Source organism: Peromyscus maniculatus, chromosome 1 (assembly GCF_049852395.1).
Source record: "Peromyscus maniculatus bairdii isolate BWxNUB_F1_BW_parent chromosome 1, HU_Pman_BW_mat_3.1, whole genome shotgun sequence".
In the NCBI taxonomy this organism is placed as follows: domain Eukaryota; kingdom Metazoa; phylum Chordata; class Mammalia; order Rodentia; family Cricetidae; genus Peromyscus; species Peromyscus maniculatus.
Window position 1 is genome coordinate 133,774,796 of NC_134852.1, and position 12,439 is coordinate 133,787,234.

The following is a 12,439-nucleotide window of genomic DNA, read 5'->3' on the forward strand; positions in this document are numbered from 1 at the left end:
TATGTGTATATTTTAGGAAGCTTCTATTGTGTTAGATTTCCAAATGACCCCTCAAATGGCCCTTACTTTTAGCTGTTCCTCCCCATACTCCCTCCCTCATCCTCTTGTCCCCTCCCCATTACTGTTTGATATTACCAGTCCATGTCTCCCATTGTCCATCCGTAACTATCTATTTTATTTACCTTTCCTAGGGAGATCCATCCTTCCCCCTAGTCCCTTTGTCTCTACCTAGCCTAACATCCACATATAAGTGAGTAATACCCTGTTTGTCTTTCTGGGTCTGGGTTACATCACTCAGGATGATTTTTTTTCTAGTTCCATCCATTTACCTGTGAATTTTATGATTTCATTTTTTAATGGCCAAATAATATTCTATTGTGTAAATGTACCACATTTTCTTTATCCATTTATCCATTGACAGACATCTGGGTTGTTTCCAATTTCTGGCTATTATTAATACAGCATCAGCGAACATGGTTGAGCAAGAGTCTCTGTAATAGGATGAAGCATCTTTTAGCTATATTCTATAGCTGGATCTTGAAGGTGGATGGATTCCTGTCTTTCTGAAGGACTGCCACACTGGTTTCCATAATTGCTGTACAAGTTTGCATTCCCACCAGTAAGTGAGGAGTGTTTCCCTTATTCCACATCCTCAACAGACTGAGCCATCATTTGTTTTATTGACCTTGGCCATTCTGACTGGTTCCTGGCTTGAATATCTTTCTAGGTGTTTTAGTTAGGGTTTATATTGCTGTGAAGAGACACTGTGACCATACCAACTCTTATAAAGGAAAACATTTAATTGGGGCTTGCTTATAGTTTCAGAGATTTAGTCCATTATCATATGACTATCATATGTATAGGAAGACATGGTGCTGGAGAAGGAGCTGAGAGCTCTACATCTTGATCCACAGACAGCAGAAGTGAATGGCTTGAGCTTCAGAGACCTTGAAGCCCACTCCTTAATGACACATTTCCTCTAACAAAGCCACATCTACCTCCTAGGCCATACCTCCTAATAGTGCCACTCCCTATGGACCAAGTATTCAAACACAGGAGTCTAGGGGGCCATTCCTATTCAAACCACCATATGAGGCATTGGAAGCTGACACTAGGGAATGGGGATGAAACCAGAAGTGGGGGGCTGAGGAGTTCCACAGGAGGAAGGAAAGCAGAGTGTGCCACCAGGATCTGCTTAGTCCCCTGTGAAAGGGGGCAGTGAGGGAGTACAGGCCACAGAAAGCAGTCTGTTCCAGAGCTGGGGATGAGATCAGGGGATTGGATTTGGAGGACAGGAGGAAGATTGCAGATCTGAAGACAGCCTAAGACTTCTCTGGCCTATCTTCCCCCATGGTGGCATGGCCAGTGAGTTCCCAGGGAGTGCCTGTGCAAAGTGGAGGCTGAGATGAAGGGATGGGGTGGTAAGGGAGGCTGCAGGAGAAGATCTGTGTGATCTGCTGGAGATGGGGGAAGAAAGGAAGGGGGTACCACAGCAGGTGGCCTGCTATGGGGCTGGGGCTGAGACTGGGGGATTGGATTTGAAGGAGAGGAGGGAGAGCGAAGATTTGAAGATCCCTACTTGCTTTCTTCCATTTCCGGATTCTTAAATTACGTTCTATTTATCTATTGGCTGATTCCTGGGCTGGCGCCATATTGTTTTATTATTACATCTTTATTATATGTTGTGGTATGTGATACTATGACACCATTCTTTTCTCTTAAGATCTTGGCTGTGTGTGTGTGTGTGTGTGTGTGTGTGTGTGTGTGTGTGTGTATGCATACATGCACACACTTGTGATTGTATTCATATATATAATCAAATTACTAAGTTTCAAAATTATTGGGATTCAATTTTAGCCATGTACAATAGGTTCATGTATGAATTTAAGGAACAATGTCATGTTCTTGAAATAGTGACTTTTCCTAATTTAGACAATGGCATATGCTTCAACCTTCTTGAGTTCCCATTTTTGTCTTGTGACTTAAAAAATATAATTCATTCATATTTTAAATTAGACACTCTCATGGCTAGAAAATATTATGATTAGCGTCTCTTTCATTCTGCTTTTCAAGTAGATATTAAACATATTTCTGCTGAGTGGGGACGCTGCCTAGTGCCACTCCCCCCCCACCCCCCACCCCCGCCGTGCTCAAGGTGCATTGTTGTTACAGAGGCTGCCATGAGAGCCACATGACCCTGAGCCCTGGCAACAGTCCATTCCAACAGGAGACCATGTTTTAATGTCCAGGCTCCACCCCTCTGGGATTGGCTGGTGAGGACAGCTGGTCCTTCTGGTATCATGGGGTCTGGGAAACAGGGATCATTAAGCAGGTGGAGCCAGGGCAAAGTTGGATTCGTATTCTGGCTCCATAAGGTAGCCTCTAGGTATGAGGAAGAAGCCTATTGTACCTAAGGTTGCATCCAAGAATCCAGCCTCAACAAACTCTTCAACTTAGCCTGTAATGTTGACAAGAACAGTCAAGGGTGCAGAAGCAGCCAGGGGTGGAATGGGACTCGGGAAGATCACCTGTGGCAACGTTCCAGAGAGGTGTATGGTGGCTTGTGCCTGTAGGTGTGAGTCCATGGGACTTGACACTGATTGGTAAGAGACCATAATGGGCAAGACTGGCACCGACGTTCGTCTGGCTTGGAGATGCTATCCTTTCTTCTCTCTCTAGTGCTGTCCCGACATGTCTCCTCAACACCACGTGCACACCAACCCCCCATTTCCTTCCATGCCTCCTTCCGCTTCTTGTCCTCTGTTTAGCTCTAAATCTCTGTCATGCTTCATTTTGGTGGTAATGGCAAACCCTACAGTAGCCTGGTTTTTCCTGCTTTGGAGAGAGTCCTTGAAACTCAGGAGAAATGATTTCTTCCTTCTTTATCTGATTCTCCCCTAGCAGCAAGTAACTTGGCATAAAGGCTTTGAGCCAACTGCAACGATAGATGGTTCCACAAGTGACACATAACATGAAAATCACCTTCATCCCCTGAAATCACAAGTATGCACACTCCCATGTATCCCATGCGACGCTCTGGGCGAGCCAGGCCTTTCCATCCAAGTCCAGGCAGATGGTGCAATTTTCTTGTCCTTCCTTGTGACCACAGCTTAGCCACAGGAACGAGGTGCTGTCGCTTTCCTATGCTCCTTGCTTCAGGTTGTAATTGTGCAGGTCACACTGACGCTTGATGGAACACTTGTCATTAATGCGTCACTCAGGGTGGCACCGGGAAGGGGCACGCAGATGAGCCTTGTTTATTGAGACAGATATTCACCAGCTAGTTCAGGAACCCTTGAGTGCTTACTGTTTGTGCACTGTCACTCAGGATGGGCATCAAACTCGGGTGGGCGATTCTTACCTTAAAAAGCAGAGCTGTTAGCAGGGACAACAATCATTAGGCAAGGACAATCCAACGTGGCAAGTATGATAAGGAAAATGTCTGTGAAAACACTCTGGCCCTCGGTTGGAGTTAGACGGAGAGAGGGTATTTGAAATACATTTGACAGATAGAGTTGGGTGCTAAGTGCTCGGGTGAGCAGCATAGCAATGCCCAGCAGAAAAGTGGAGGGTGGCATGGGCAGAGATCAGGAGGCCAGTAAACAGGCATTAATTAAAAATGGGGGACTTTTAAGCCTTCAAAGGTTGGCGAAAACTGCAAATGAGGGGGAGCTTCCAGAACTGCGGGAATGCCGACAGCAGCTTGCATTCTCATGTACCACAGTGGAAATGCAAATTGTCATGGGCCTTTTTAGCTTTGTCTCCATGCCGTGTTCAGCTTAAAAATACACGGTGTGTTTGTCCTGGGCTGTTCTTCTTTTGGCAGTCTCCCTTATATAATAAATGTACGTATTTGTTAAGACAATAAAATGGAAGAGCTTAAATAAACATGGCCCTTTCTTACTATGAAATATTAAGTAGTTAAGGAGAAAAAAAGTTAAACCTATGATTTCTTTCTTTTTTTTTTTTTCACACTGAAGGGATGCCTGTTATATGCTATTAAGGGACAAAGCAAATTGCTGAGAATGTGTGTAGTATAGTTTTGTTCTGGTAAAAATCAACAACAAAATCTTTCCCCCTCTCTCTCTCCTCCTCTCCACTTCTCCCCCCTCTCTCTTCCTCTTTGTCTTTTTCACTCCTTCCCTTTTTTCTTCCATCCCTCTTTTCTCTCTTTAAATTAGTATGGAGAAAAAGGGGCCAGGTGAGGCACTGGGAGGGTCACAGGGAGGCTGAGGGTGGAGGGTCATGAATTCTAGGCTACACACCAAGATCTCATCACAAAACAAAACAAAACGACAAAGCAAAACAAACAGAAGGATGGACTCCAAATGGCAAGAGGTGACTTTTTGTTTTGGTAATGCAGGTAATCTTTTTGTTTGGACCTGACTGGTTTCGGGGCTCTTGTCTCTGAGACAGTCGCAGGCTACATTCTTTCTCCTGCTAAGTATGTGGACTGTGGAGATGTCTCAGGGGTAGGGGTACTTGCTGCCAAGTCTGATGACCTAAGTTTGATTCCCAGAACCCAAATGGTAGAAGGAGAGAACAGACCACAGACCTCTGCATGCCTGCCATCACATACGTACTTGTACCCCACCAGCCACGTGCATACACACACACACACACACACACACACACACACACACACACACACACACACACGCACGCACACTGCTGAGTCCATTTAGTGTTATTTGTATGTAATATGTTTAGGGATGACAACTTGGGATTGGATAACCTATCAGGGGACTCATCCCAGGAGAAGATTAATTCTCCCCCTTTTAGTGGCCATTAATAGCCTGTAGCTCTTCACCAAAGAGTGAAGCCTTGTGAAAGATCACCTATCCACAGTGTCATGTCAACTGGTATCATTATACAGGTCTTATTTAGGCAGCTGTATTGTTGAGAATGTATGTACACAACCTCCTTCTCCCATATAGAAGACACTGTCTCCCCAGTAGCCATCTTGGTCCTGTCTTTTATTATCTTTCCTCTCGCTCTTCAGAGCCTTCGGTGTAGGGGGTGTGTTGTAGATGCATCATCTGGAGATGGGTGTCCCACAGCTAGTTGTCTTCTGTGTTCCGACCAGTTGTGGATTTCTGTGATGTCCTCCATGTGCTGCGAAGGACAGCTTCTTCTTCTTCTTCTTCTTCTTCTTCTTCTTCTTCTTCTTCTTCTTCTTCTTCTTCTTCTTCTTCTTCTTCTTCTTCTTCTTCTTCTTTTGGTTTCTGAAGCATCTCTTTTATTTTCCACTTAGATACAGTCTCCAGTTCAGCAAAGACCACAACAGGCGAGATATGCATCTGGTTAATTCTATCCACAGCATGTACTAGCAGAAGGGACATAAGGTGGTTGAACCAGAAATGCACCCCTCTTTCAAACACATACATGCAGGGTAATAAGTTTTCCCAACAGAATAAGTCAGATGGAAGGACAGCTTCTTTGATGAGTGTGGGAACTGCACTCATCGATGGGTTACAAGGATAGGCATCACATGCTAGCCTTGGTGCTGAAGAACCCATGACTAGAAATACCAGTGGGAGATGGATAAAAAGAGCCCACTAAGTACTCACTCTTTCTGTATCCTGTACAGAAATAAACTTCCTTCCAGAGAAAACTCTAGACCAAAGTTCCCTTTTCTGCAGCCTAAACCTTTCAAACAGTGTGACCTATTTGCCAACTGCACCAGCAAAGCCTGAGTGAGGAGCAAGACCCTACTTTATAAGACATTAGCATGATGCCCAGGCCCCACTGGCATGGACTCAGGGATGGAAGAGCCTTCATCAAAATCCTGGAGTATTAGTGGAGGCCTTGTGAAGAGCCTGGACTCCACTCCCACTGGCAGAAATGGCTGTTCCTGGTTTCATAACAAAAATCTAATACCAGGTAATTTATAAAGATCAGATGTGTCTAATCATAGCCTGGTGAGGGGCAGGTCATCTGAGGTTGTCAGAGAGAACACACTGGTCTGCATGCTCCATGGAAGAAGGAAGGCAAGCCAGCGAAGTGCCAGGTGAAGCCTCTTCTCAAGGGCCTTTATGATACTAATGAGGGGGGACCCTTTATGGTCTAATCATCACTTGAGGACCTTACACACTGATAACCCATGAATTTTGGAGGGGATACATTTAAACCATAAGAGGTGGTAGTGCTAGACTTCTCCTTGGGTGCTATGGCCTTTATTGCTGGAGGTAATAAAGACAGTCTCAGCAGATTGCCTGAGGAGATCACGTGAGAAGCAGAAATGTCTCTCCTCAACAGTAATGACAGTAAGTAGGAATGGTCTATGAGGACACCCATAGAGATTGAATGGGGGACCTGCAATCCTTCCTCGGTCTGGTGAAAATGAGGTGGAGTGCTGTCATTCATGGCCTGAGAGGCAAGTGGAAGGATTTTAAATAAAAGCCACAGGTCTAAATAGGAGCTGAAGTCATCATAGCACAAGAACATTGAGGCTGCAGTTGAAAATCACACGTGTTGCTAAGAACATTGAAGATTTTAAACTAAATGAAAAGTACAACCAGTCTATAGTAGGATCAAAATACAGAGATGTCAGAATTATTAGCTAAAAATTGAGGTGTCTCTCATAAAAAAAATACTTCAACAGTAACACACATGCTCAAAAGGAAACAATAGAAGTGAGAAAGGAGAGGTCACAGGAAGAACCAAGGGGAAATAGTACTGCCTCAGAGTCACAACACGAGAGAAAAGCTCAGTGGAGAGCTGCTGGCAGAATTGGGAGAGAGGTGGAAGAGTTAGTGAATCCATATAAGGAAAAAGAGCCTCAGGGGTCTGTGGAGTGTTACTAAAACAAACCCTTGACATTTACATGGTAAGTGTCACAGAAAGATGGGGCAGGACTAGAAAGTGTTTTTTCCCCCTTGTTTTTCTTGGGGTGGGGTGGGTTGAGTGGGTATTGAACCTAGGGTCTTATACATGCTAAACAAGCCCTCTACTAGTGAGCCAGGCCCCAAAATGTTTTGAAAGAAAGAAATGATTGAGGTGGTATTGTGTTCCTCAAAATATTGTGCACCCTAATAAACTTATCTGGGGTCAGAGACAGAACAGCCACAATATTAAACATAGAGGATAGGTAGTGGTAGCACACGCCTTTAATCCTAGCATTCCAAAGGCAGAAATCCATATGTTCAAGGATACAGACAGGCATGGTTACTCATGCCTTTAATCCCAGAAATCGAGCCTTTAATCTCAGGGAGTGAGGCAGAAAGCAGAAAGATATATAAGGCGTGAGGACCAGAAACTAGAAGCATTTGGTTGGTTAAGCTTTTAGATTTTGAGCAGCACAGTTCCAGCTGAGAGCCATTCAATGGATATGAGGACAGAGAGGCTTCCAGTCTGAGGAAACAAGATCAGCTGAGAAGTTGGCCAGAACTTTTAAGATTCATGCAACATCTGGCGCCCAACGTTCGTGGTATGAACTCATGAAAAAGCTGCTTGCTTGTGGCCTTGTGGGCCCCAACTCAGACCCCAGCTCCCTAAGCCGGTTGAGGTAGCACACGCCGGTAGGATTTACTGAAGGAGGCAGAAGCAGGAGGATCCCAAGTTTGAGGCTGGCCTAGGAGGCTTGCTTAGGAGAAGCTTCGGCCGGGGTCTAGCCACAAACGGCAGTGGGACCATGGAGGCAGTGGCTCCTGCTCCAACTTGCCGGCTGCTTCTCATCATGTTGGTGACTGCAGTGATGTTGCTACCTGGGACGAAGGGTTTACCTCTGCTGGTTCAGAGAAGAATTGCCAGGACCATCGCATTACAAGAAAGCATTGGCAAAGGTCAGTTTGGAAAAATTTGGCAAGACAAATGGTGGGGAGAAATTGCTGTGAAGATTTTCTCTTCTAGGGAAGAACATTCATGGTTCCAAGAGACAGACATTTATCAGATTACTATGATTGCTCCAAACCACAGAGGAGGCACAAAAAAAAAAAAAAAATCTTTAGGGAACCATGACCACGCCTAACAGTGACTTTGAAATCTTCAAAAGGAAGACCGGACTCCACAAAGATGATTCCACATGGACTATGGTAAAGCCATTAAGCTGATTAACACCACAGAAAGATCGACTTTGGACTACAAACTATTCAGGACAATTTTGAAATGGCTTGCTGAGATGATCCAGCCTGACAGACTACTTGAACAAGGACTTGAAACAAGCTCTGCACTTTCTCATTTTGCAGCGACTGGACAAATGATACAGGACTTGACAATTAACCCAAAATTTTTCTTTTCAGGATTCCTCAAAGATGTCTTCACCCCTAGAAAGTGGGAAGTAATTTTAAGAAAATGACACCCACATTCCCAAGAGGTGGGGTGGGGAGTTTTTTGGTCGTTTAATGAGTTATGGATATTGTTATTGTTTTATAATGGTTGGTTACAAGTTGTTAATTGTTAATGGTCAAGAAAAAAGCTGAACAAGGAGATTAGATTCAGAGTTTTTGTTTGAGAAAAAAGAAAGAAAAAGAAAAAAAGAGAATATAGATTTGAGGTAGATAATTGAATCTACTCTGAGAAAAAAGATAAAGAAATAATAGGACAAATGGGTAGATCACTGAATCTACACTGAAAAGAAAAAGGGGAAGATATAAAACTGACAAAAGGTAGACTACTGAACCTATTATGAAAAGAAAAAAGAGAAAATATGGGTATGATAAAATAAAAAGGGAGATTATGGAATCTACTTTTAAAAAGGAACTACGTGTTTTAAATAAGATAATTAATGAACATTTTTTGTCTGAGTTTGCCAAATGTTACTGGACTGGACATTGTTAATACACACACACACACACACACACATATATATATATATTGAAGTTTTTTAATCTGAATCTGTCAAATGTTAATGGACTCAACATCGTTAAATGTAATTCTTGACTGTATATATTATATATACTTATTGGATAGTTTTTCTTGTATAATTTAGTTACAAGCTTTTTTTTTTTCTCAGCAGCACGGTTCAGCTGAGAGCCATTCCGATATGAGGACACAGAGGCTTCCAGTCTGAGGAAACAGGATCAGCTGGGAAGTTGGATGCAACAAATGATGAAGCCAGAAATGGGGGCATAGGCCTGTAATTTCAGCGTTTGGATGGTTGAAGCAGGAGGATCACAAGTTCAAGGTTGACCCCTACTACAGAATGATTTCAAAGCCAACTTTAGTAATTTAGTAAGGCTCTGTCTCAGACTCATAAATGAGCAAGGGCTGGGGGCAGAGCTCCATGATGGAGTGCTTTTTTAACATTCAGGAAGGTCTGGGTTTAGTCTACTGTACTGCCCCAAACAAAACAAGACAGCAATGGCCAAGTTAAAGGAAAGTTGGAGTGGATCCAGCAATACCAGGTGAAACAAACTGCAGAACAGAGAATCGCCAGAGTTGGGCCTTACACAGTGTTAAATGAGTTAATCCAAAAGACAGCAATCTTCAGTGTTCTACCATCAAACAACGGAGCTCCAAATGCTCAAATATGTGCGTAAGCAACTGAGTGAACTCAAAGGAGTAGCAGAGGAAGTTACCATTGCCCCCGAAGTCTTCTCTAGCAATTGCTTCAACAATTAGATAGACAATTAGAAGGATGTGCAAAAAGTCAAGAGCATCACCAACCAACGTGATCTCATCAATATTTATAGTCCTCTCTTTCAAACATAGACTTCTCAAGTGCTCATGGAATACAGACCAACGTGGACCATATCCTGATCCATAAAACAAACTTAAGAGATAGAAACAACAGTGTGTCTTCCAGCCAGGAATCAAACTAGAAACCCAAATAATGACGAAAATTTTAGCTTGAGTAGAGGCAGGAAAAGGGAATAAATGCAGTCAAAAAGTGTGATGTCTTGATTGTGAAACCTGACTCACAGGGTCATGTGTTGAAGGTGTGGTTCCCTGCTGGTGGCACTGTGCTGGGTGGTGACAGAGACTGTAGGGGTGAGCCTAGCTGAAGGATGTAGGCCACTGAGGTAAGTTCTTGGGGGATGTCCCTTGTCCCAGCTTCTTCCTCTTGTCTGTCTCTGCTTCCTGGCCACCAGGGTGAGCTGCTTTGCTGTATCGTTCTCCTACAGCCACACTATTCCTCACCTCAGGCCTCTGACAGTGCCATCAACTGACCACAGACTGAGACCTGTAAAACCATGAACCCAGATCCATCTTTCCTCTTTAGGTTATTTCTCTTGGATATTTGTCACAGTGAGGAAAAACCAATATAGAAAGGAAGATATCAAATGGTCCCCATCTTCAGAAGACACACAGGAAAGCTCACGGAACCTACCAACACAGCCATCACACTAGTAAGTGAGTCAGCAAGGTTGCAGGAAATAAGATTCCAACAGCTTATTCTGTCATCACACACATGGGCCATTTGTGAGCGCTACTCACATAGTGCAAACCCAACAAAACGTGCATAGGACTTGTATGCTGAAAAGCACATGATGTTTGTTGTGGTTTGAATGTGAAATGTTCCACATATGATCATGTTTGAACACTTTGTGCCCTGCTAGTGATGCTCGAAAGGTTGTGGGACCTTTAGGAGGCGGAGCCTCCCTGGAGGAAGTCAGTCACCAGGGGTGGGCCATGAGGCTTTTTAACTCGGCCCCAGTTTCTGCTCTCTCTGCTTCCTGAGTGTGGATGCAGCATGACTAGGCAGCCTCCTTCTCCTACCACTGGACTTCCCTGCCATGGTAGACTGTATTCCCCTGGAACTGTAAGCCAGAACCAACTCTCCCTTAAAATGGTACTGGCAGCAATGGGAAAGTAACTAATACAATGCTCATGGAAGAAATCAAATGAAGTTTACATAATCACGGAGCCGTGTTACGTTTATCACTGGAAAGCCTCAACATGATGAAGATATTAATTTAAGATTTCTTTACAATCCTCAAATGTAGGCACCATTACCATAAAGTTTACACAGAAAGGTAAAGGAACCAGAAAGTCAGAACAAGGCTGTAAAAGAACAAGTGTGAAGGATTGGACATTCTGGATATCCTGCAGTGGTCAGGACAGTACGGATGGAGCCAGTGAGAAGGCTTACTGGGTAGACGGGCTTCCCACGCACGTGTGAGTTTGGTCCCTGGAACCCGTGGTAGACAGAGAGAACTGACTCCGTGAAGCTATCCTCTGATCTTCACCCATGCGCCTTGGTGAGCACACCCCCACATCACCCCACCCGAAATAATAATACATAAAATACTTAAAGCAAACTAAAGACAATGATTTTATGGATATTTGCCAGGTTAGAAAAGGAGCTTGTGGGTTTCTTTTTCTCATTTGGAAATTATGAACTTAAAACATCCTAGTTTATCATTGATGGTTATTTGATAAAATGCAGCACAATGTTTAAAAAATTAAATAAAAATGAAAAGTAAGGTGGTTACTTACTTTGTCAGAATTTCTCTACAACTGTCTCTGGATTGTGGACTGGCCCTGAGAGCAGAACCACTGAGGAGGAGCCATTACTACATTATCAACTGTGTATGACAGAACCCTGCTGTATTAACCACAGTAGCACCACTGTGGTGAGGAGAGGCCACTGCCACATTATATAGTGTATACTGTAATACATTGCTGCATTAATCACAGTATGGCAGATCAGTGAATCTCAGAAGATGGAACACCAACCCCAGGCTATCCCCGGGATCTGCTCAGTGCCTCACTGTATTATTCAGGTTTCTCGTCGTTGTCATCAAACACCTGACTGGAGCACTCAGTGGATAAATGTCTTGGGCTCACAGTTTTCAGGAACCAAGTCCCTCATGGTGGGGAAGGCATGGCCACGGGAAGCAGCAGCCTGCAGCATGTTCACACCTCTGGGTCAGAAAACAGAACTCTCAGCTGGAGCCAGTTATGGGTTCACTTTCAAGCCTTGTCCCCAGAGACCTGCCTCTGCTTGCTAGACCACAGTCCCAAAGGCTTCATGATCTCCCCAAATATAACATAACCATGTGACCACATGCCTGAACCATGACCTGTGGGAAACATTCCCAACTCAAGCAAGAAGGATCAAAAAGATAAGGAAGAAATTTACAAGGGAACAGAAACCATGTCACAGCAAGACTGACACTTGTCACGGATCAAGGCTCGAACCTTCTCTGTCGGCAGTCATTATGTGCCTGGTTATTGCACACTTGAGTAGAAAAGAACACTGGTTTATAAGTGCCCTTGGTGGAGCAGTAAAAATCATTATTAAAAAAACCCCAGGCCTTGAGTATAACTGTCTTTCTCCATTCTGTGTGACGAAATGGCGTGTGTATAGCATCCTGCTGCAAACCCAGTATGGTGGTTGTCTTGAGAAAAGGTACTTAGGCAGGTGAGTGCCAAGCCAAGTGCTAAGGAGAACTGTCAAAATGTTCAGCATTGCTGTCCTTCCCATGAAATCATTTGTTTTGGAAAATGTAGCTATATTTAATAAGCTACTTGCTTTTTCTTCCGGCCCCACTCC

At 43.8% G+C, this 12,439-nt stretch overlaps 1 long non-coding RNA gene across 2 annotated transcripts in view; it reads left to right on the forward strand.

Moving 5' to 3' along the window:
* Positions 1–12,208, forward strand: part of LOC121831542 (uncharacterized) — an 83,617-nt gene extending 71,409 nt beyond the window's left edge. Inside the window, exon 4 of one of the 2 annotated variants that reach the window (XR_013044739.1) lies at positions 8,954–12,208. This is a non-coding gene — a long non-coding RNA (uncharacterized LOC121831542). The remainder of the gene's footprint in view (positions 1–8,953) is intronic. The other variant, XR_013044736.1, reaches the window with a different exon arrangement.
* The last annotated feature ends 231 nt before the right edge of the window (positions 12,209–12,439 follow it).